Raw genomic sequence first — 24,977 nt, forward strand, 5'->3', positions numbered from 1 at the left:
GGCATACGAAATAAAAGCTGTTTATATTATGCAAATGATCAAATAACAAGAAGGATCCTGAAAATGTTCTTTAAGGTAACAGAAATTTTCACTTGATAAAATAGATTTAGTGTATATCAAAAATACTTAAACGTATACTATTAATCACATAGGAATAATATTAAATAATATTTAATATTAATAACAATACTAATCATATAATCTTTAGGAATGTATCTTTTTTTTTTTTTTTTTTTTTTGGAATGTATCCTAAAGAAAGAATCTGACAAGGGCTCCAAAATGTTATGAATAGGGAAGTTTATGTCAGGATTGCTTAACAACAGAATGTAATGTCAACTGGTTAAACAAATTATGGCATATCCATATACTGAAATACTAATGTAGTCATCAAGAACAATAATGATGACCTTTGATGAAAAGAAATGTGTTAGCAAAATATTGTTTAATTAAAAAGCAAGTTAAAGTCAGGGCAAAGTAGCATAACCCTTGATACTATCTTGGCTAAAAAATTACATGTGTGTGTTTATCTGGAAGGTATGTAATAAATAATTAAAAGATTAAAGTTCATCCTTGGTGAAATTATAGATTCCTTAGACAAACTAATTTTGTACTTTGTCCTGTAATAAGTATTGCTTTGTAGTGATGAATACATTTTTTATAAAAATTAATATATATAAAAGGATACTGACCCAGTTCACATAAAAGTTAAGAAAGAAGCATTTTTCCTGATCCAACCAGTCATATCTATGACAAACTTTGCAAATATCTTCAGAACAATCTTTCTGGACTGGCTGACATGCTTTTCCTTTCTCTCTAAAAAGCTGAAAGACAATGCAGACTAGGCACAATTTTTTCGTAGAGCTTTATTTTTCAAACCACACTTTAATTTATAAAACAACAACAACAAAAAACACCATAGATTTTTCTTCTTGAAAGAATAAAGAATTTTTATTTAGGTGATTTTATAATAGAGTAATAACTCTAAAGTTAAATACATAAAAATAATTAACCATTCTCTTCCATCACTGTCAAATTGGAACATGAATTTCATCTTTTATGTGATGTTGGAAAGAATGATTTCTTCAAGGTACCTGAAAGCAACAACCAGTAGAAGCCTCTGCAAGAAAAGCAGACTTTGTTAGTATGCAGAAAAACTTGCTACATCTGACTGATTACAAGTAATCCGAGCAAATAACAGATAATCAGGATCAATTTCTCTCTAAGCAGACCAGCAGATAACCACAAAGTTAGTAAATTTGACTCATGGTTTAAAAGGCTAAGTTTATCCAATTATCCATAGCAATAATGTTAAGAGTATTTATAACCGTCAATTACAGAACGACAAAGCATTAGGATAAATTCCCATCCTCGTGAATAATTTTTTTCCTATCGTATCTTGACCAGTTGTACTGATCCAGCAAGAGTTGAAATTTAAAACCAATCAATTTGAGACCTTTGTTAACAGGACCCAAACTAATATGGATCACTGAAATTAGTGGATGTTTTTTCTTAAATCCAACTTCCTCCTCCACTGACTCTCTTTATCAAAACAGCCAATAAGCCAAACTGCAAGATAACCAGAGCTTGCCTTTTGCTTCTGGTTGAAGTGCTTAATTAGAGTGCCCTAAATATAGACCCAGAAGAAAAGAATCTGTATCATCACAAAAACTGCCCTTAAGCTAACAGCTAAATTATTTAGAATCTGCTATACTCATCAGAAGATGAAAACCACAACATGTTAACAGAAAAACTTCAAACCGGAGCTGTCAAACTTGCACAAAACCATTGTTAGACCTGGAATAAAGTGAAAGTAGAAACATCACTAAATTTCATTTAGTTTGTCTGGCAAAGTGAGTTGACTCAATAAACTTCAGCCTTACATACCTCCTCACCTGGATACATTAGCCCAAAGTTGTAGGAAGAAAATACGGCTAACTCCTAATAGGGCATATATAACTGACATAATATCTTTAATCACATTTTTTTCAGAATTCTACCTGCCTACAACTCACTGTTTGAATTACAAATTACTTAGGGTGAGGAGAAGCACTGAAAAATTTATATCATGTAAGCTCCAAGAAAATTTTCTTTGACAATTTCCATCTGGCACATTGCATTTGACAGTGGCAACCCTCATTCTCTTGTATGATGTAATGTATCATGACTGGTATAATCCAGGCAGATCATCTCAAAGGAGCACTCTGCCAAGAACACCCCATGGGAAGTAACTTTCTTCATGGGTAATGAATGTATAACAGATAAATCCTATATTTTATGTTCCCTGACATGATATGGCCTACAGCGATGACATACAAAGCATTTTTGTCAAATTATTTTATTTTTGTCATTTGGCTATTTAGTAATTATGTATAATTATGTATAAAGAAATATTCTAATATCATAGTTATATCATATGTATAAAATAAGTAGATCATAAAGCTCAGGCTGGATGTGGAGTGAGAGCAGGGAAAATTCTTAGGAAAATCATGTTATACAATATTAGATTCATAATATTGTATAATTCTTTTTAACTTGAGAAACATTTTATAACTATCACAGATAACTGACATCAAAATTAACCAAATTGCCTGTCTCCACAACCCAAATTCACTGAGTAAATATTCAGCTCTTCAATTTACCTATTGTTTTCATTATCCATTACTGTAGAACAGACTACCTCAAATGTTAGGGGCTTAAAACAACATTTATTATCTCACAGTTTCTCTAGATCAAGAATCCAGGTATAACTTAGGTGAGTATTCCAGCCCTGAACATCACTCAAGACCCAGGATTCACTTCCAAGGTCGTTTATGTGGTGGTTGGCAGGATTCAGATCTTAAAAGGCTGTTGTACTCATTCATGCCTTATTTCTCATGAGCTATTGGCTGGATGTTTCCCTCAATTCCTTCCTTGTCAGGTAGGCTCTCCAAAGAATAGCTCATAAAATGGCCATAGCAAGAGAGAGTGTAAGAGAATGATAGCAGCTCAAACACAGAAGTAATATTCCATCAATTTAGCCATTTGCTGTTCATTAGAAGCAAGTCATTAGGTCCAGCTCACGCTCAACGGGATTCCATGAAAACATGAATACCAGGAAGTAGAGTTCATTCATTGAGAGGCATGTCAGAAGCTACCTACCCTTCACTCACACTGTTGTTATAAAAATGAATAGTCTGAAAAATATTTTTATTCATTTAATTAACATATATTAAATCATGACTCCTTGTTAGAGAATCACACATGAAAAGAAAGTGATCTGTTTTACAAAAAAACCTACTGATTTCAGCAGCAAAAAGTCTAAACCTCAAAGGAGAAAGTAAAGTCAGATCCTAATGTAAAATACGTATCATTTTTGCAGGATCATTCTTTTTGGCTCTTTACTTCAGTCATCCATGTCACATTTCTTCCTTTCCTTGGCAAGATGATGCCAAAATTAATACCTAGTGCTGAGAGAATTGGTAATCCTTCAGTATTATATGGTTACCACAGGCTCACTATTGAAATGGGCAGCATCAGAGTCAAAAGTTCATACTGAGAGGCACCTACTTCCATTTACAGTCAAAAGAGCAGGATTTTCCTTCACTTATTTAATAACATACAGTGAAATAATATATAGATAACACTAATATGTCCACATGATGACTAATTCATAATCACTCCTTATTGTCAGCCATGCACTGCTCTAAAGCACTTACCTACTAATACACATTCATTTACATATATACTTATTAATATATGGATATCTACATGTAAATTCAAGAAGTCTCTATTAATTGATGGCTATTAATATTCCTGAGATACTTACAGTGCAATTAGATGAAAATTACTCAACTTTCAAAGCCTAGAGTTTCTGCCAATCCCCTTCAATCAGCACTGAGACCCACTAAGTATCAAAGATGTCAAGACAATTACATAATAAATATAAAGTGATTCTGCTTACTTTGTACTCAACTAGACAGGTTTACACACATTTCGAATTTACTTCTTCTGAGTGAATAAAATAGTATGCTTGGAGAGCTGGTTACTTTATTGCTGCTGAGAAAATTATTTTTAAATTCCTAGCATTATTTTTTTAATCCCGAGTTATTTGGTTTTGTTCCCTCAACAATAATACATAGACAGATTCTGGTAGAATGTTTGAATTGTTTTTGTTTTTTCTGGTACAAAATTTATATTAATATTATATAAAATATACCCTAATATGTATGTAGTGTCTTTTTAAACTTAAAAAAGTAAAATAAATGCTATGTCATCAGATCTAAATTTAATTGAATATCTACTACACTTAAGGTGCTTTACTAATGCTAAAATGTGCTTCAAATTTTTCCACTTTTAAAAGTTCTGCAGTTTGTTAGAAACTTCAATACAAATAAATTCATGTGTTGATTTTAAATAGCAGCAATATAAGAAAACCAAAACTCAGCCTTTTATACATTGAGAATTCTAATAGGCAAGCTGAAAAAGAATATCTTGCCACTTGCCTTAAATATTACCTAGCTAGTGGGTAGTTATGCAATAACAGAATCGCCATTCTCCCACATTCATAGGTGTATTGTGCATATATTTTTTTCTTCATAAAGGGAGCCATTTCACTCTGAGCACCACCTGTTTATAGAGAAGACAATTTCTACCACTACTTTTTTTTGCAAAAATAAATGTATGTGTATATGTATTACTATATTCCACATCCTCATTTTCAGATTACACAAATAAGTTCTTATTTAGTAAACGTATAATCCTAGTTTTTTTTCCTGCTCTTCTCAATGAAACATTTGGAGATACACATTAGCAGATGTGACTGCTTGTATGGCATTGAGGAATGTCCATGTTAAAGAACAAAAGCAGAAAAGGACATTTCAGAGAATGAAGAAAAAGGATTCTTTAGAGAAGTCAGAGATGTTAGTAGAGAATGTAGAATTAAGAAAAGAAATAGCTTTCCAAGGTCTTCTGGTGAATTTTATTGCAGATTTATTTCACTTAAACATAGTATCTGCTAAAATGAGTTAGAGATGAAACAGACTGCCAGCCTGCACCACCAAGCCCTGACTCATCTCAGCACCTAAACCGCCTGGAGGTCTATGGCAAATTAGACTCCAAAATTCATATGGAAGTACAAAGGATCTAGGATAGCCAAAACAATTTTGAAAAAGAACAACATTGGAGGACTTATACTACCTGACTGCAAACTTACTATAAAGCTACAGTAATCAAGACAGTGTAATATATATAGCTCAATGGGACAGAATAGAAAATCTAGGGGAAAAAAAATCTCATACCTATGGTCAATTAATTTTTGACAAGGTGTCAAGGCAATTCAACGGGAGAAAGGACAGCATTTTCAACAAATGGTGCTAAGGCAACTGCATATTCATATGCAAAAAAAATAAACCTATACTTTAACCTCACACCATGCATAAAAATAAACCCACAATGGATCAAAGACCTATGTGTAAGAGCTAAAACTATAAAATTTCCAGAAAATAACATAACAGAAAATTTCTTTGACCTTGAGTTTAACAAAGATGTCTTAGAAATGACACAAAAAGCATAATCCATAGAAGAAAAAATTGATTTAAATTGAACTTTATTAAAATTAAAAACTCTTAACATGTCAAAAGATATAATTTTAAAAGAAAAAAAGATAGAATTAAGAAAGTGAAATATCAACTCAGATTGGGAGAATACTTCCAAAGTTTGAATTATATGGTATGTAAACTATAGTTGAATAAAATTGTTTAAAAAAATCCTCAAGGGATCCCTGGGTGGCGCAGTGGTTTAGTGCCTGCCTTTGGCCCAGGGTGCGATCCTGGAGACCCGGGATCGAATCCCGCGTCGGGCTCCCCGTGCATGGAGCTTGCTTCTTCCTCTGCCTCTCTCTCTCTCTCTGTGCGACTATCATAAATAAATAAAAATTAAAAAAAAAAATCCTCAAACCAGGGCTTGTGAATACCCAGAGGTACAGGATTAAACATTCATTTTATTCAATGATAATTTCGTACATTAATGTCAAACATTATTGTTTCATGAAAACAAATATACGTGCTGTAGATATTGGTAATGAATGAAAACAACCCAAATGAGAACAGAGGATATTTATTCAAAGCTTGCTATAACAAGGTAATCAGCACCCCCATCACTTGGGTTTAGAGGAAACTCAAAGGCAGTCATGGCTATGGAAAAGCTTTGTCAAGAAAAAAGGGAAGCCTCCAGGTATGCTCTGATTGGAAACTGTTGCTATGGTAGAGGTAGAAGCAGACTAATTAAAAATGAACCATCCTAGGTAATAGGTTTGGAGAGCATATCTGGCCTTATTTGCCCAGTCCTGAGTTGGAAGTTGGGGCAAAAAAGGAAACTTGACAGTTACTGACTAAGCCTTCACCATCTTGGGCTGTTGGGTGGGTTGTGGTTTGGTTTCCGGAACAGGCTGCTAAAGAAATTGTGGTCTGGAATCAGGTTTCTTACATGGGTCAGAATCCTATTGTCATATATGCTTTGGAAACTGTCTCTTTCTATCTTCAGTCTCTCAAGTTAAATGCCAAATCTGACAAACAAAAGACAAACATTGCATGAGGTCAGATAGACCATACTTCACTCCTTCTTTCTTCCTCTTTTAAAAGCTCTTCACACTTCATGCAAACAGACCTCCGGCAATTGGCTCTACTAATTTTTCAGATCATCTAAAATTGTCTTAAATTCAAGCTGATGTTACTACCTCTTCTTCCAAGTTTGCCATGTATTTTTGATGAGGGGGACAACAGCTTATATTTATAGAAAGCCCTCCTGAAGCACCTGGTCTCTTAATTTCCTCCCTCTATACAAAAAGTGTTATCAGCCATTCTGCAAGAGTTAATTTAATCCCATGTTATGAGAAAATTACCATCATCATGCCATTTCAAAAATAGGGAAAGTGAGTCTTGGTAAGGTTAGATCATTTATCCAAGGCTACCAGATGCATGACCAATCAGGAATTCCACCCTAGGTTTGTGTGACTGCAGAGCCACATCTTCAACCACAATATTGCTTATTGGAGAAAAAGCAATGATGTATCTACTTGGGGATATTCCTTCTTGATTCAAGTATAGCAAATATAGTCTCACCTCACTCTTTGGCATGTTCCGTGAATGCCCTCAAGTTCTGTTGTCATCAGCTATTTGCCCTTCAAAGCACACCTGGCCCATAAAACATGCCTTAGGCATTTTTTTTCTCAGACTTTGAAGTGAAATTCCTACAAAGATTATATTTCTACCAAAATCCCTACAAAATTCCTACAAATTCTCATGATCTCTGTTAGTAATGTTAGTGGCACCCAGTTTCTTAACTCTTACTCATTTGTCTGAAATAAGTACCAATTTATAAAGATACAGTCAAGAAAGTTACTATATCTAATTTTATTGGATTGGTTATTTGGATTTCCACATGTGCCACTGAAAGCAGCAACCCAGAAAGTTTTCAGAAATCCTGGTTGAAGAAAGGAGGTCTAGAAGCATTTTCTCTCTTAGACATTTTCACCCCCTACCTGTTTCCTTTAGGGGTCCCTGCATACCCACCTCCCACCCAACCCATTCACACTCAACCCATTATTAAAATATAGGAAGGTGGGGTGCCTGGGTGACTCAGCCAGTTAAGTGTCTGGCTCTTGATCTCACCTCAAGTCTTGATCTCAGGGTCACGCCTTCAAGCCTGGCACCAGGCTCCACCCTGAGTGTAGAGCCTACTGAAAAAAAATAAAATAAAACAAAGGAAGGTGGATCAGGTTATTGAAAGTATTCTCCGGGTATCATTGTTCCATATATTACGCTGCCAGGCCTCGCTCATATTCACTGCTGGCATAGCTTACTAGCACAGTTAGTGGGTGACAGTTTTAATTTAAATAAATCACTTGTAAACCTATGAGTTATTCCTGAAGAGAACATGCACAGCCTTGGCCTACCGATTTCTACTAATAGTACAGATTTTTATGCCCCTGATTATATTTCTATCATAAATCCCACTTTTCTACAGATCCAAATTTCCCACAAAACTGTATTTTGAGAATTATATTACTACAAACAAGCTGTTTAGTTTCATTTCAAGTAACTTATTAATCCGGTTTCACTCACTGTTCCTGGCTACACTGCTTATCTGAGCTATGCCTTTTCCTTTTCACTCCAGGGGAGTAAGAACTGTTTCCTGGAATGAATGGGCATCATTCACAGATGACCTCGTGAGTTTCTCACACTGATCCTGTGATGCAGAATCAATAGTCATCCTCCAAGGATGTTTTCTCTCTTGCTACACAGACTATCTTCTGTTGAGATTATGATTTTAAAAATCATAATAAATATAGAAAAAGAGCTATTACACTTCAAAAATCAAAGGTGTCCTCAAAAGATTGTATCCTTTGCAATCCAAAAATTTTATATTTTAAAATCAGTTCAGTAACTTCTGGTTCTCAGCTCCTTATAGAAAATCCTCAAACAGTATGATGTCATTAATAATGAGGGGTGTTGAAATAATTTTAATAGTAATAATTAGAATGTCAATCATATAAATGATTTACTTTCTCTTCTAAATTAGAATGGATTCAGGGTTATCCCCTGAATAGTACCACTCTCTCACTCACTTGCTTTCCTATCGGCTTTCTAAAATTGGAAGAAATAGTTGAAGTTGCAGGTAAAGAGAATTAGACATAACCTGCAATTTATTTTTCCACTGCCACATCCCTTAGTGAGCTATCATTAATGATATGCCATTAATAACTACAGCAATTATGAATCATTATAATGCTTTGGCACTGATTTTGTATTTGGTTCCATTTTCATTTTAGTTTTACCCATGGATAAATTTTTATTAAGAAAAGAGAAATAAGGAGATCACAGCAAGGCATTTATAGCATAGGTTTTCAAGTACCTTCTTTGTACAGGAAAAGGAAAACTTTTTTCAAAGGGAAACTTTCATAGAACTCCAAAATATAAAACAGAGAAATGTGAAATTGCTCTAATTCAAACCCTGGGCCAGAGACCAGTCTGCCCATTTAGCCTTTAGCTGCTCCCCTTTGTTGAGACTTGAAGTACATCCACAGATGTGGATGTGATTCTACTGACCATTATTTTAAAACCAGTGGTTTCCATTAGCCTGACACATGAACCACCATGATGCTATTGACATTGAGTGACAGTCCAAATGACCAAATCAAATGAAGACCAAGTGATGATGCTGGTGATATTAGCCATGATGTTCTTCATGTGATGGGTTAAAAATCCATAAATAGTCTTAGTTAGCAAGAAGATATATTTAATAATAGTGCCTTCTTTCGTGTTGGGCATGGAACCTAACACAGGGCTTGAACTCAGAACTCTGAGATCAAGACCTGAGCTGAGATCAAAAGCTGGATACCTAACTGGCTGAGCCACCCAGATGCCCCATTAATAGTGCCTTCTTGAAGAGGTAACTGCACTCCCATGTTCACTACAGTATTATTCACAATAGCTAAGATATGGAAACCACCTAAATGTCCATCAACAGAACGGATAAAGAAAATGGGATATATATATGTACACTCAATGTGTGTGTGTGTGTATATACAATGATACACATACACACACATGCACGTGTGCTGGAATATTATTTAGCCTATTCTTCAGCCTTTTGGAAAAAGGAAGTCTTGCTTTGTGCAACAATATGAATGAAACTGGAAGGACATTATAAGTAAAGCCAGACGCAAAAAAGACAAATACAGCATGTTCTCACCTAATCTATATGTGGAATGTAAAGGAGTCAACTCACAAAAACAGAGAATAGAAGGGTGTTTGCAGGAGTGAGGGTTGGGGAGTAAAAATGGGGAGACATTGGTCAAGATATGATAGTATAATTGTAAATAGTATTTGTTGCTTTACATCTCCATAACTTTTTCAGAAGGTCAAGATCCAGATGTGCCCATTTGAGTGTGTTGTGGCAAGAAAAGAACATGTTGAAGTAACTCTTTTCCATTGTTTGAAGTACTTATTCTTAATCTACCTTATTTTTATTATCCTTTCATTCAGGCCTTGATTCAATTGTTACAAAACTGATTCAATGAGTTAGCAAAATAGAAAGATGTTATATTTTAGGCAATTTATAAAATTAACCACATACCAAAATGTATCAGGAAAGAAAATTTGTCAGAGAAGGATTTATTCTAAAATAGAATCTTTTACATTTAGAAGTCAGCAGATTAAAAAAAGAGTGTGAGTGTTGAATTCAGCACAGATCTACCTCAACTTGTGATGGGATTACATCCCAATATCCCAATATATCCATTTTAAGTCAAAAATGCACTTAATGCATTACACCTAACCTACCTAGATCATAGCTCAGACCAGGCTACCTTAAATGAGCTCAGAACACTTACATTAGCCTACACTTGGACAAAATTGTCTAACACAAAGTCTATTTTATAATGAAATGTTGAATATCTCATGTAATTTGTTGAATACTGTGAAAAACAGTGAAAGTGAAAAACAGAATGTTGTATGTGTACAGAATGGTCATAGTTGTATTGGTTGTTTATCCTCATGAGCACGTGGCTGACTGGGAGCTACCCAACATCATGAGAGAATATTTTACCACATATGACTAGCCCACAAAAAGATCAAAATTCAAAATTCAAAGTGTGGTTTCTATGGATTCTGTGTTGCTTTTGCATCATTGTAAAGTCTAAAAATCATAAGTTGAACCATTATAAGCCAGGACCATCTGTATTCTTCATCATTTTTCTAAGATAATTTTTTCCTCCAAAGTATATGGTTAAAAATTTAGAAACAATATTAACATGTTTCTCACTATGCTTTTTTTTCCTGCAGTGCATGTTTCCTGTAGCCTACTTCACACCACTCTCTGGGATGTGTAAGCAATCCCCATAGAAAAAAAGAGATCCAGCTATGCTCTGTACTTTTAAATTTTAAAATAAAACTGTTTCAATACACATAAAAAATAATAAAATAAATTAAAATAAAATAAAATAAAATAGGAAGAAAAATATTTCCCTCTTAGTTTAGACCTTGCTTGAAAAGTGGGCCAGGGTAGCAATCATAAATTATGAATAAAATGTGAAATGTAGATTGTAATTACATCAATGTATATCAAAATCCTCCTAAAGGTTATGGGAATCCTCTTTCTCAAACTGGGGACTTGCTATTTTTTTTCCATATTTACTTTTCAAATGGCCAAAGCAAGAATTATTCAGAGTGGAAAGGAAAGTCTTTGAGGAGTTCCTTATATTTTAATTTCCAATTTATCCTTGTTAGGGTTTATTTTCTTGATCCTAAGGAAAAACTCCATTTCAAAAGAAATAAACCAGGGCTACTTTAGTAAATACCTAAAAAGTAGATTCTGAATTTTGCTAGCAAAGTGACAACTGAATAGTAAGTGCTAAATATATACATTTGCTCAATTAACTAATTACTATGTTGATCTTAAAAATCTCCCTCTCTCATTGGCCTTATGATGATGTATTGGATGGGAAAGAAGACACAAAACACTCAAACTAAGGTTTTTTCCTCTTCCTCCTGAGAAGCCAAAAGGTAAAATTTCTTTATCCTTAGAGTTACTGGAAAGATTCCTTTTTCCAATTTATTCATCTCTCTCTCTCTTTGTGTATTCTTGCTGGTCCACAGAGAGGTTACTAAACTTTGAGCATGTACAGAGATAAATTTTAGATTAAGATACAAACTATTTGTCTTGCTGTAATATTGGACTGCTAGCCTTTTCAATGTTGTTGTTTTAACTTATGTATTTATTTATACCCCAATTCATCCAAAAAGAGTTTGAACTTAGAATTCTCCTAAGTCCTTTGTGTACCTCACTTAATTAATCATATCTAATACTTACCTAGAAATTGTGGGGTTTAAAAACACGAAGAACAGGGTGTTCCTGCCTTCCAGGAAATAAAAATATAACAGAATAAAAAGATATAAACCACTCTAACCACTGGTATACAAAGTCTAAGATAAAATGTGCACTATGAAAGTACTTGGAAGAAAAGAGACATTTTACCAGGAAGTTAGCTAAAATGCATGGCCATTCGACCTCTTTAATCCTAATGGCATTTGCCAGTACTGATTCATCTCCACATCCCACAACTTCTACATCAGCATATATGTATTTGTGTTTATAAGAATGATTGTGAATCATTAAGATATGGTGAAATTAATTTTATTCTTTATACTAAAGTTAGGAAGTGTGTAATACAGTTTTCAGGATTTCAATTAGGTTGAGTTCAAATCATTTTTTAGCTACATTTTTTAAGCATACAGTTGTCCAAAACTGGCATTTATCCAGAATACCTAATTCCCCTAGGACTCTGGATAAATTTAATGTAGCTATGTATTCTTATTATTCCACTTTATGCTTTAATTCTTTTTTTTTCAATTTTTTTTCAATTTTTTTTCAATTTTTATTTATTTATGATAGTCACAGAGAGAGAGAGAGAGAGGCAGAGACACAGGCAGAGGGAGAAGCAGGCTCCATGCACCAGGAGCCCGATGTGGGATTCGATCCCGGGTCTCCAGGATCGCGCCCTGGGCCAAAGGCAGGCGCTAAACCGCTGCGCCACCCAGGGATCCCGACTTTATGCTTTAATTCTTTTAAGTACCATGTCTTTAAATAAGAATTCTCAATATGATTATATACATTGCTTAATACAATTCTGGCCAAGTACTAGGCATTTAATTTTGTTGATATGTATGCAATTTTAAGGATCTCAGTATTTATTTCATGCAAAATTCAGTGCAATTCGGATAATATTGAGAAGAGCATGCATTACATCTCATTTATAAAAAAAACCAAAGTGGAACAATCTAAAAATCCTTCAATAAGGAAATAGTGCATAAACTACAGCACATAAATACAAAATATAGTGTTTCCTTTAATAAAAATTTAAATACATTAATACATTCTTATGTGAAAAGGTATCTTCAAGTTTTAGCTTCTGACCAAGATGCAGTGAAACAAGATTTATATTGCCCTTCCCCCAAAAGACCACAACTCAAAAAACCAGACAAAATACATGAAACAATAATTTTCAAGGGATTGAACATTAGGAAATGAAGGACAATGGTCCCTGAGGGACAGGTAACAAATCCTATGACTTCACCATAAAACATTTCCAGGCAATGGTACAGAGTGAAGGAACCCAGGTAAAACTCATTAGTTCCCTCAAGATAAGAAGAGAGATCTGAAAGCTCAGGAAGCCAAAGGGCCGGAGTTTGTAGGGTAGGACACCATAAAATAGATGCACAGAAAAAGAGCTCCGAAGATTGCAGAGGGTCCCCCCTCAATCTTTGGCTACATTCTCACCAATATTGACATGACTGCCTACATAGACAATCCAGCAGATTCTACAAAAATGTTACCAGAATCAATAGATCAGGTTAGCAAAATTACAGGATCAATATACAAGATCCACATACAATGTATTTCTATATACTAGAAACAAAGAATTAGAAACTGAAATTTATCATTGAAAAAAATAGTGTCCTACCCCATGACAAATTGGGACTTATGCCAGGTTGGCAAGGCCAGTTCAACATTCAAAAAAATCAATTAATATATATGATACCAAAAGTATACACAATGAATGCAAAAGTCAAGGAGTGGGACTATACCAGAATAAAGAGCTTTGCACAGTAAAGGAAACAATCAGCAAAATTAAAAGGCAACCAACATAATGGGAGAAAATATTTGTACACCATATATCTGATAAGAAGTTAATTCCAAAATACATAAGGAACTCATAAAACTCAATAGCAAAAATAAAAAATAAAAAAATTCAAATAACCTGATTTAAGAATGGACAAAAGACCTGAGTACACACTTTTCCAAAGAAGACACACAAATGATGATGGGTACATGAAAAGATGCTCAAGATCACTAATCATCAGGGAAATGCAAATCAAAACTGCAATGAAGTATCACTTTACACTGTTAGGATAACTATTATAAAAAAGACAGGACATAACAGGTGTTGGCAAGGGATAAAGAAAAACCCTTGTGTGCTGTTGGTGGCAATGTAAATTGATATAGGCATTATGGAAAACAATATGGAAAGTCCTCGAAAAAATTAAAATAGAACTACTGTATGATCCAACAACAACCCATTTCTGGGAATATATCCAAAGGAAATGAAATCAATAACTCAAAGAGATATCTGCACTCCATGTTCATCTGCAACTTTAGTCATAATAGCCAAGATAATGGAAACAACCTAAGTATTCATCCACAGATAAAATGGATTTTAAAAATGTTTCTCTCTCGGGGATCCCTGGGTGGCTCAGCGGTTGAGCACTGGCCTTTGGCCCAGGGCGTGATCCTGGAGTCCCGGGATCGAGTCCCACATCGGGCTTCCTGCATGGAGCCTGCTTCTACCTCTGCCTGTGTCTCTGCTTCTCTCTTTCTCTCTGTATCTCTCATGAATAAATAAATAAATCAAGAATCTTTAAAAAATAAATAAATAAATAAATAAATAATAAATAAATAAATTCTTTCTCTCTCACACACACACACACACACTAAAATATTATGATTTAACCATAAAAAAGAAAGAAACTCTTCCATTTGTGAAAACATGAATAAACATGTAGAACATTATGCTAAGTGAAATAAGCCAGATACAGAAAGACAAATGCCAAATGATCTCACTTATATTTGGAATCTAAAACAAAAGCAAACAACAAAGAGCAGAACAGTGGTTATTAGGACTTGCAGATGAGGGAAATGGGAATGTGTTGATCAAAAGATACAAAGTTTATGTAGTTATGCAAGTTACACAGTTATGCAAGATGGAGATATCCCAGAGATATAACATACAGTGTAGTGACCACAGTTAGTAATATTGTATTATATACTTGAAATCTTCCAAATGAGTAGATGGTAAATATTCTCACCACACACACACACACACACACACACACACACACACACACGTAACTGTGAGTGATAGATATGTTAACTAACTTGACTGTGGTAATCATTCTAAAATGCTCATGTATATTAAATCATCACATTTTATGCTTTTAAAACTTTTGTACAACCTAAATATGTTTTTGTCAATCATACCTCAATAAAGCTGAGAGAAAGAAAGAAAAAAATCAATTAATATAATTTATCACATCAACAGACTAAAGAACGATTACACGATCATATCAATAGATGCAGAAAAAAATTGACAAAATCAATATCTACTTAACAAACCAACCCTCATCAAACTATGAATAGAAAGGAACCTCCTCAATTTGTTAAAGAACATCTACAAAAAACTATAGCTAACAGCAGACTTAATGTTGAGAACCTAGAAGCTTTCCCACTAAGATCAGGAACAAAGCAAGGATTTCTTCTCTCACTGTTCCTCTTCAACATCACAGTGGAAGTCCTGGCTAATGCAATAAGACAAGAAAAAGAAATAAAAGATACACAGTTTGGGAAGGAAGAAATAAAAGTCTTTGTTTGCAGATGACACGATTATCTATGTAGAAAATCCAAAGAAGGGCAGGCCCCGCCTGCAGCCCAGGGCGTGATCCTGGAGACCCTGGATCGAGTCCCACATCAGGCTCTCTGTATGATGCCTGCTTCTCCCTCTGCCTCTCTCTCTCTCTGTCTCTATGAATAAATAAATAAAATCTTTAAAAATAATAATAATAAAACATTAAAAAAAAGAAAATCCAAAGAATTGACTCACACAGAAAATTCCTGGAACTAATTAGTGATTTAAAGTTTCAGGTTACAAAGTTAACATACAAAAGTCAATTACTTTCTTATATACTAGCAATGACCAAATGGAGTTAGAAATTTAAAATGTAATACCATTTACATTGGCACCCTCCAAAATGAACTGCATTGGTATAAATCTAACAAATATGAACAAAATCTACATAAAGAAAACTAGAAAAACTATGATGAAGGAAATTAAAGAACTGAATAATGTTCATGGGTAGGGGGACTCAATATTGTCAGATGTCAGTTCTTCCTAACTTGATCCATGGATTTACTGCAACCCAAATCAAAATCCCAGCAAGTTATTGTGGATATTGACAAGCTGATTCTAAAGTTTATATGGAGAATTAAAAGATGCAGAATAACCACCACAACACTGAAGGAAAAAACAAAGTCAGAAGACTGACACCACCTATTTCAAGACTAACTATAAAACTATGGTAATCAAAACAATGTGGTATTGGCAAAAGAACAGACAAATAGATCATTGAAACAAATATAGTCAACTGATTTTTGAAAAGGAGCAAAAGCCATTCAGTGGAAAAAAGATAGTCTTTGCAACAAATGCTACTAGAACAACTGGATATCCATTTGCACAAAATAAATATAGATAATAGAACTTCCACCCTCAACAATTAATTCAAAATGATTCATAGATCTAAATGCAAAATACAAAACTCTAAAGCTCCTAGAAGAAAAAGTAGGAGAAAATCTAATGAACCTTGGGTTTGGTGATGACTTCTTTAGATAATCACTAAAGGTATCTTCGGTGAAAGAAAGAATTAATAAGCTGGACTTTATTAAAATTAAAAACTTATCCTTTGCAAAAAATACTGTCAGGAGAATAAGACAAGCCATAGACTGGGGGAAATGTCTACAAAAACACACATCTAATAAAGGACTGTTATACAATATATACAAAGAACTCTTAAAACTCAACAATAGAAAATTAACAATCCAATTAAAAAATGGGCAAAAGATCTGAACAGACACTTCACCAAAGAAGATAAGCAGATGGGAAATTAACATATAAAAAGATGTTCCAAATGATACATTTTTAGAAAATTGCAAATTAAAACAATAGGATAACATTGCACATCTATTTAATGGCAAAAATCCCAAACACTTATAACACCAAATGCTGGAGAACATGTGGAGCAAGAGGAACTCTTATTCACTGCTAGTGGGAATCTGAAATGGTATGGCCCTGTTGGAAGACAGTTTGTAGTTTCTTATAAAACTAAACATACTCTTACCACATGACCCAGTCAGTAATCATGTTCCATCATATTTGCCCAAAGAACCTGAGAACTTATGCCTTCACCAAAACCTTCATCAGGATGTTTATAGCTGCTTTATTCATAATTGTCAAAACTTAGAAGCAACCAAGATATCATTTGGTAAGTGAATGGATAAATAAACTGTGGTACATCCAGACTATAAAGTATTAGTTAGCACTAAAGAGAAATGAGCTATCAAGGCATGAAAAGATATGAGGGAACCTTAACTGTGTATTACTAACTGAAAGAAGCTAACCTGAGAGGCCACATACTATTGAGTCTGATACATATGATATTCTAGAAAAGGCAAAACTTATAGACAGTAAAAAGAACAATGTTTGCCAGGGGTTAATGGGAAAGGAAAGATGAATCGTGAAGAATGGAGAATTTGTAGGGGAGTGAAACTTTTTGTATGATACTATAATGGTAAATAAATATCATTATATATTTGCTAAAACCCATAGAATGTACAACATCAATAATGAACTCTAGTATAAACTATGTAAGTGATTATGATGTGTCAGTGTAGGCTCGTCAGTTGTAAGAAATGTACCACTCTGGTGTGAGATGTTGATAGTGAGGAAGATTGTGTGTATATGAGGATAGAGAGTATATAGGAACTCCTGTACTTTCTCCTCTGTTCTGCTGTGAACCTAAAATTGCTCATAAAAACAAAACAAAACAAACAAAAAACCCTACACTCTTCTTCCTTTTAAAGATGGAACCAAAAAACATGAAATGATGAATCAAAAAAAACATGAAACCAACCTGCCAAAACATGGAAAAGACCTGCACAAAACACCACTGAGAGGAATTAAAGATCTAAGTAAACAGAGAGCTATGCCATATAATAATAAAATGGAACATTCAGCATTGTTAATATTTCAGTTCTCCCAAATGGATGTATAGCCCATCACCATCAAAACCAAAATCTCAGGGATCCCTGGGTGGCTCAGCGGTTTGGCACCTGCCTTTGGCCCAGGGCACGATCCTGGAGTCCTGGGATGGAGTCCCATGTCCGGCTCCCTGCATGGAGCCTGCTTCTCCCTCTGCCTGTGTCTCTGCCTCTCTCTTTATGTCTATCATGAATAAATAAATAAAATCTTAAAAAAAAAAAAAAAGTCTCACCATAAATTTTTGTAGATAGTAACAAACTGTTTCCAGAATTCACATGAAAATACAAAGGACCTACAATAGCCAAAATAGTCTCTAAAAAGACCAAATTGGGGATCCCTGGGTGGCTCAGCAGTTTAGCGCCTGCCTTCAGCCCAGGACTTGATCCTGGAGTCCCGGGATCGAGACCCACGTCAGGCTCCCTGCATGGAGCCTGCTTCTCCCTCTGCCTGTGTCTCTGCCTCTCTCTCTCTCTCTCTCTCTCTCTGTCTATCATGAATTAAAAAAATAAATAAAATAAATAAATAGATAAATAAATAAATAAATAAAAAAGACCAAATTGCAGGATTAACAGTATCTGATTTTAAGACCTATTTTAAGCTACAGTGATCAAATTGGTCTGGTGATGACATACATGCAGACAAATAAATAAAAAGATGTAATTATAAATCCAGAAATAGGTCCAAATGTATATGGACAACCGGATTTTGACAGAGGAGCAAAGGCGAAGGTCGAGTGTGGGAGTGCTGACAGTACTAACCCCATCCTTGGCCCTCCATCTTGTTCATACCCACTGGATGACCTCTCTGGGGCTATATGTTCCAGGACCAAGGACACTTATATATGTTCCTTAGAAATGCTTACCAAGGCTGGAATATAGAGAGGCTTGCTTTGGCCTCCCATGAATCTGTTAGAGGTAAGTCTTTCCCTTCCCTGATGCACAGGTGACACCTTGAGATCTAGTTAAATGTTAGCTGTCAATTAAGAGCATACAAATCGTTTAAAGTGCATATAAATCACTACAGTGCCCTCCTGGCATCCCCTTGCCCTATAAAATCTGTAGACCAAGGTCTGGACTTTGCAGACCATAGCTGCTATGTAAACTGTGTGGAGTTGCCTGCTTTGTTTTTTCTGTCTCAAAGTGCCTTCTCAGTCTGAAGTCCCTCCCCGTCTTCCACCTTCTAGCACTTGTCAAACCAGGCAGGAGGCAGAAAAGGGAGCAAGCATGGATAAAAGGGCCAAGAAGGGAAAGCCCACTGTCCGTGGGGGAAACCCCAAGCTGACCAGCTACCCTCATGCTCTGTGCATTACAAGACTCCACAGAAAAGGAATTATGAGTAAAGAGACAGTGCTTTGAGAGCTGTCTCCCTGTCTCCCTGCTTGTAACAAGTGATAAAAAGTTCTTTGCTTTCAACACCCCTTTGGGTTATGTTGAATTTAAAGTACCCCAAACGATGATCCCTTTAAGTTGGGTTATAAATCTGGGCCACCCAGATGGGGCATGTTGGTGGTTTGTGTGCCTGGGTGGTCTGAGAGCAAAGCTGTTGGCAGCAGCCGCTCATCTAGTGCTCACTTAACTCTGGCAATTGGTCACCTTGGGTTCTCCACTAGGACCATCCCACTTGGTCCCTGGTAACTGAACTCACCTATCCCATGACCTTAGAGGTTAAGGGAACATCCACCTGAACATCCTTTGTTCCGCACCTGAAAGGACTGGGCAAAAAGTGAGCTTGGCTCTGCCACAATAATTAGTGCTCTCTGTTTTGTTAATTGCAAAGCCTAAAGGAACGCTCAGGGGAAATGTTTTAAAAGAAAAATTTCCTTGGTCAATACCCTGTGGGATTAAATCCTTATTGAAGTTTGAGCCTAGAAATCTCTGGGTGAAGGAGGTCAGAAGGTTTTTTAAGGATTATACTTCGGATGGTTTTAACTCTCAAATAGCCTAAATGAGGATCCTTTAAAATACCTAATTACTATGTGCGGACCCAACTTGAGAAAGCTGGCCATTGAATTAGACAATCTAAGTGGGATGCGTATTTTGATTGGTATTTCAAAGCTTCTAAAAACCCTGACAGGATACTATCCATGCAGGAAACTAATAAAATGTACCCAGAGGGGGAAAAGCAAATTGAGGAAAATGGAATCAGATGAGTAGATCAACCTATAAAGTTATTTGACTTGCAACCCAGTTCTGTGAGGATTTGAAAGCAGCTTTCCTTATCTTACAAAATTTACGAAGCTAGAAATGCTTCTCTAGAGGCAATCCAAAATTCACCTATTCCTTTACTGATCCTGAATCTTCCCCTATTTACCTTAAAGGCTTGTTAATCATTGGCTTCAGGAACCCAAAGTCCTTTCTGGGAAAACTTGTGTTCTTTTTCCATCTCATGATGTTATACGACTTGTCCTGTGCTTGAAATGTAAACATAACCCACAATCAACTGACACTGAAGGAAAAAAAAAAGGTGGGGTGGGGGTGGGAAGAAGACTTTTTAAAATACAAACTGCTAAACTGGGTCTTGTGTTCAAACTCTAGCACAGTCACCTCCAGATTAATTCCAGGGACAAATACAAATCTTAAAATCTTCTCTACAAATATTAGTACCTATAGGATCTTTACATCTATCTCTGTGTGTATCCACATGTGTAGGTTGTAAATGTGAGATATTTTTCTACCTCTGAATGGTATTGCTAAAATTACTTGGTAAAAGAGCTCTGTGTAATTGGTTTATAGGCCTTCTAAAACTCAGAAAGAAGGAAACTAACCCAGATGTTTTTTAAGTTCATGTGATCTGGAAAAATATTTAATGTTAAAGCAAATTTAAAGTTGTTTAAATAGACATTTCTTTAGAGTTATCAACATTAAAATTTTATAAAAAGCATGTTTCTGGAAATTATGACATATATTAATAAATTTGCCAATCCAAAGAATTCTGGTATAACAGTTCAGAATTGCTTACTATTTAGTTTTCAATGGAAAGTAAGATTTCTAAGCATTAAGAATTCTAATAAATGCAATCAAGACTACTAGAAATAATAAGGGAAACAACTCTGTATGCAAACAAAGTGAGGCATGTGGGATATCCGGGTGGCATGGTTGGTGGCTTGATCTCAGCTCAAATCTTAAGTTCAGGGTTGCAAGCTCAAGCCCCAAGAGGGGTAAAAAAAAAAAAAACAGAAGTAAGGTTTGTGATTTTGTTTTTTGTTGTTGTTGTTGTTTTGTTTTTTTAATAATAAATATATTTTTTATTGGTGTTCAATTTGCCAACATACAGAATAACACCCAGTGCTCATCCCATCAAGTGCCCCCCTCAGTGCCCGTCACCCACTCACCCCCACCCCCCGCCCTCCTCCCCTCCACCACCACCCTTAGTTCGTTTCCCAGAGTTAGGAGTCTTTATGTTCTGTCTCCCTTTCTGATATTTCCTACCCATTTCTTCTCCCTTCCCTTCTATTCCCTTTCACTATTATTTATATTCCCCAAATGAATGAGAACATACAATGTTTGTCCTTCTCCGACTGACTTACTTCACTCAGCATAATACCCTCCAGTTCCATCCACGTTGAAGCAAATGGTGGGTATTTGTCATTTCTAATGGCTGAGGAATATTCCATTGTATACATAAACCACATCTTCTTTATCCATTCATCTTTCGATGGACACCGAGGCTCCTTCCACAGTTTGGCTATTGTGGACATTGCTGCTATAACCACAAATGTTGGAGAGGATGTGGAGAAAGGGAACCCTCTTGCACTGTTGGTGGGAATGTGAACTGGTGCAGCCACTCTGGAAAACTGTGTGGAGGTTCCTCAAAGAGTTAAAAATAGACCTGCCCTACGACCCAGCAATTGCACTGTTGGGGATTTACCCCAAAGATACAGATGTGATTTTGTTAAGAAAGGCAGAAAAGGTGGGAATAGATTTTTGTTGAGGAATAGAAAGCAATTTTGTTCTAAAATGAGACTGGTTGTTTGGAGGGAAAACTTAGGACAAAATATAAAGAAAAAAGAAAGTTGTAGAAAGTTTGTCAAATAGGAATCTTTAGAAAAGAATTTTATGCATGGTCAGGACTAAGATTGGAATGAAAGAGATTTAAAAGTAAACTGGTATAAGATTGGAATTTGGTCTTTCTCTGTTTAAAGTTTTTGTAGGTTATTGGTCTATTCTTGATAAGAAATCATACATGGAGAGTTTTTTTCCTTTGCCAAGAAAACAAAACAAAATAAGACAGTTTCTATATTTTATCTTTATCAGGTCTTCAATTACTTAAGAAAACTGAATCTTATCAATATTAAAAGAAGTAAATTTTGCTAACTATGTCACTTCTGTATTTGCCTTAAGAATCTCTTATTGCCATCTTGTTTAATTAGGTAATTAAGTTTTATAATGATCTCTGCTCCTACTTGGGCATGTGCTTTAAAACCTTCTGATATTTTTAACAAAATTCCCCAAATTCAAATTCTAAATGAAGTTCTTAACTAATTAGGCTTGGTATGTTAAGTTACACAGGAAGTAATGTAAAATAAGTGCTGATAAACCTTTTTAGGTCATATTACCTGGAAGAATGCCATAACTATTTTAGAAATCATAAAAATTCCTAAGATTTTGATATGTCCTAGTATAATGCCATCACCTATAATTCTAATTATTTAAGTGTTGTATGTCACAGGAAAAAAAAAACAAATTTTCTTGTCAATTGCATTATAATGAACTTTCATCAGATCTTTAACCATGGCCATTTCTGAGTCTTTTGTCATTTACAGTTATTGTTCTGATGCTTTTGCTACATGTGTTTTGTCTTCAAGAAGATTCATGGAGAGAACTTTTGACAAATACAGATTTCTTATACCCTTTGGATCATAAAACCAAGCTGAGTAGGAATTTCTGGAATTAATGGGAAAACTGCATTCAAGTAGAACAATTATTATTAACATGAGACAGAATGAATCGAGGAAAATGATTATAGTTTTTATGACTTGTTTAAAACATTGCTGGTTCTCTAATGTTTACTCTTCCAGATTTAAGGAAACCATTCTTTTTTTCCCTACCTGGTCTCTCTAAAATTTGGAAATTCCAGTGAGCATTCCTACTCTCTTTTATTTTTTTTTTTTAAGATTTATTTATTTGGAGGGCTGGAAAGGGGCTAAAGGAGAGAGAGTCATAAGCATACTCTGCTCTGAGCATGGAGCCTAACATGGGGCTTGATCTCATGATCCTGAGATCATGACCTGAGCCAAAACCAAGAGTTGGACACTTAACTGACTGAGCCACCCAGGTGCCCCCACCTTGTCCTTTTTAAAAGATTTATTTATTTATTTATTCACTTACTTACTTGAGGGGGTATTCTTACTTGCAATTAGTTACTTGCATAGGTTCAATAAGAATCTGTATTCCTGTATTGGAAACATTGATCATATTACCAAGGCTTTGGCTAGAGTGCCATATTTGAGAGAGACACGCATAGACTCAGATATGACCAGATAGCATTAAGGAGGTAAGGTTGACTCTATGCAGCTAATGAAGTCTCTTGGAAAATTGGCCTGATACCTAGCTTACAGGGTTCCTAGGGCCTTACAGGGTGAGTAAGTAAAGAAGTAACCTTACAGGCTCAGGAACCTCAGAATATTTTGGGGACCTGGAGAAGAAAGTAACCCAAATATATAGCAGTGCAGGCAAGTCTGATGGCAAGTATTTCAGTAGGTTCTTAGCCTCAAAATGCTATTAAATGTTTACTCTGAAATTCCTTATGAAAAGTTCCAGCAAAGCTGATTTAAAAGAATCTATCTGGCCAGCCACTATTCTTGCTGTACTTATGTAAATAATTAGGCCAAGTTTGCTAAAACTGGACTTGTTTCACAAACAGTAGTCTTAGTTTGGCTATCTTTGATGGAAAGGAGGGTAACTTTAGAGAGGAAAAAAACATGTGTTTCAGTAACACACCTCTATGGGTGTTAAGATTCTAGTTCTGATTAATTGTTCCTGTTTACCTATAAACCTGGGCTGGATCCTGAATACTTCTGGTTTCCTTGCATATCTGGCTAATTTTCTACTCATAGGCCTAACTTTGGAAGCCTACCTGTGGGACTGTGGGGCTCCTGAAGTGAGACAACTGTTCAGCTGAAGTGACCTCATTACCAAATGTGAAATGAGCTAACATTACCAAATGTTAGCTAAGACTATACATGAGAGTTCTGAAACAATGGCCCTGTGAAAGATGGGGGCTCAATCCAGTACTAGGGATTATCTGTAATTGGATGCAAGGCAGTTTCATTCCACAAATCCTAATCTATGCCCCTTTTCATCAGGAAGTAGATAGAGTGGTTGTCACCCCATCCTTCAGAATGAGTAATGGTGAAAAGCCAGGGATGGTATTGGTTCATTGGCACCAAATAGTTACTGGGTTGTTACTAAATGAAGATTTACCATATCTATTGCCTTTAAAACATTTGTCTCATCACCCTTAGCCTCACACTGATGATGTCCCTCCCTGTTGCCTCAGGTAACATCTCCCTGTCATGGGCCACCACTTATGTCGAAATTCATAATCACTCTGACTGCTAGGGTCTACAAAATGCTGAACTTTGTGTCTCATATGCAAAAAGTTATTGACCATGTAAAGATCTCTTTTGCTAATGCCTTCACTAGATGGTTCACTTCTTTACAAGATTGCTAGAGAAGTAGAGTTCCAAGTGTTTTCTCTTATGGGTATATTAATCATACACTGCTGTCTATATTATTGCTGTGACATAGGGATGCAAGTCACTTTCTGATATCTGGCTGTAGGTTCATGGCAGAAGAATGGCATGTAAAATATTGTACTGGCCACAAAGATGTCAGGGGTGGAGCATAGGTGTGCTAACAATAGCGGCTCCATCCTTGCCCTTCCATCTTGTTCTTGTCCACCCAGTGACCTCTCTTGTGGTTGCATGTTTCAAGCCTCTTGGAGATTAATATACACACCTTAGAAACACCCACCAGGTCTAGAATGCAGGGAGGCTTGCTTTGGTCTCCCATGAATCTGTTAGAGATAACATAGTCTTTCCCCTTCCTGATGCACAGGCAGGACACCACAAGAT

General features: G+C 35.6%; 1 protein-coding gene across 6 annotated transcripts in view; it reads right to left on the minus strand.

The window, feature by feature from the left end:
• Nucleotides 1-920: 920 nt before the first annotated feature.
• The window catches only part of CDC73 (cell division cycle 73), a 253,926-nt gene continuing 229,869 nt past the window's right edge, over nucleotides 921-24,977 (minus strand). The window contains exons 24-25 of one of the 6 annotated variants that reach the window (XR_007409217.1): nucleotides 7,647-7,711; nucleotides 921-1,117 (exon numbers count right to left, since the gene is read on the minus strand). The gene's annotated coding sequence lies outside the window, so the exon portion shown is untranslated. Of the gene's footprint in view, nucleotides 7,715-24,977 lie in introns of all 6 variants that reach the window. The other 5 variants (XR_007409215.1, XR_007409214.1, XR_007409212.1 and 2 more) reach the window with 5 other exon arrangements.

This window comes from Canis lupus, chromosome 38, assembly GCF_003254725.2.
Source record: "Canis lupus dingo isolate Sandy chromosome 38, ASM325472v2, whole genome shotgun sequence".
NCBI lineage: Eukaryota > Metazoa > Chordata > Mammalia > Carnivora > Canidae > Canis > Canis lupus.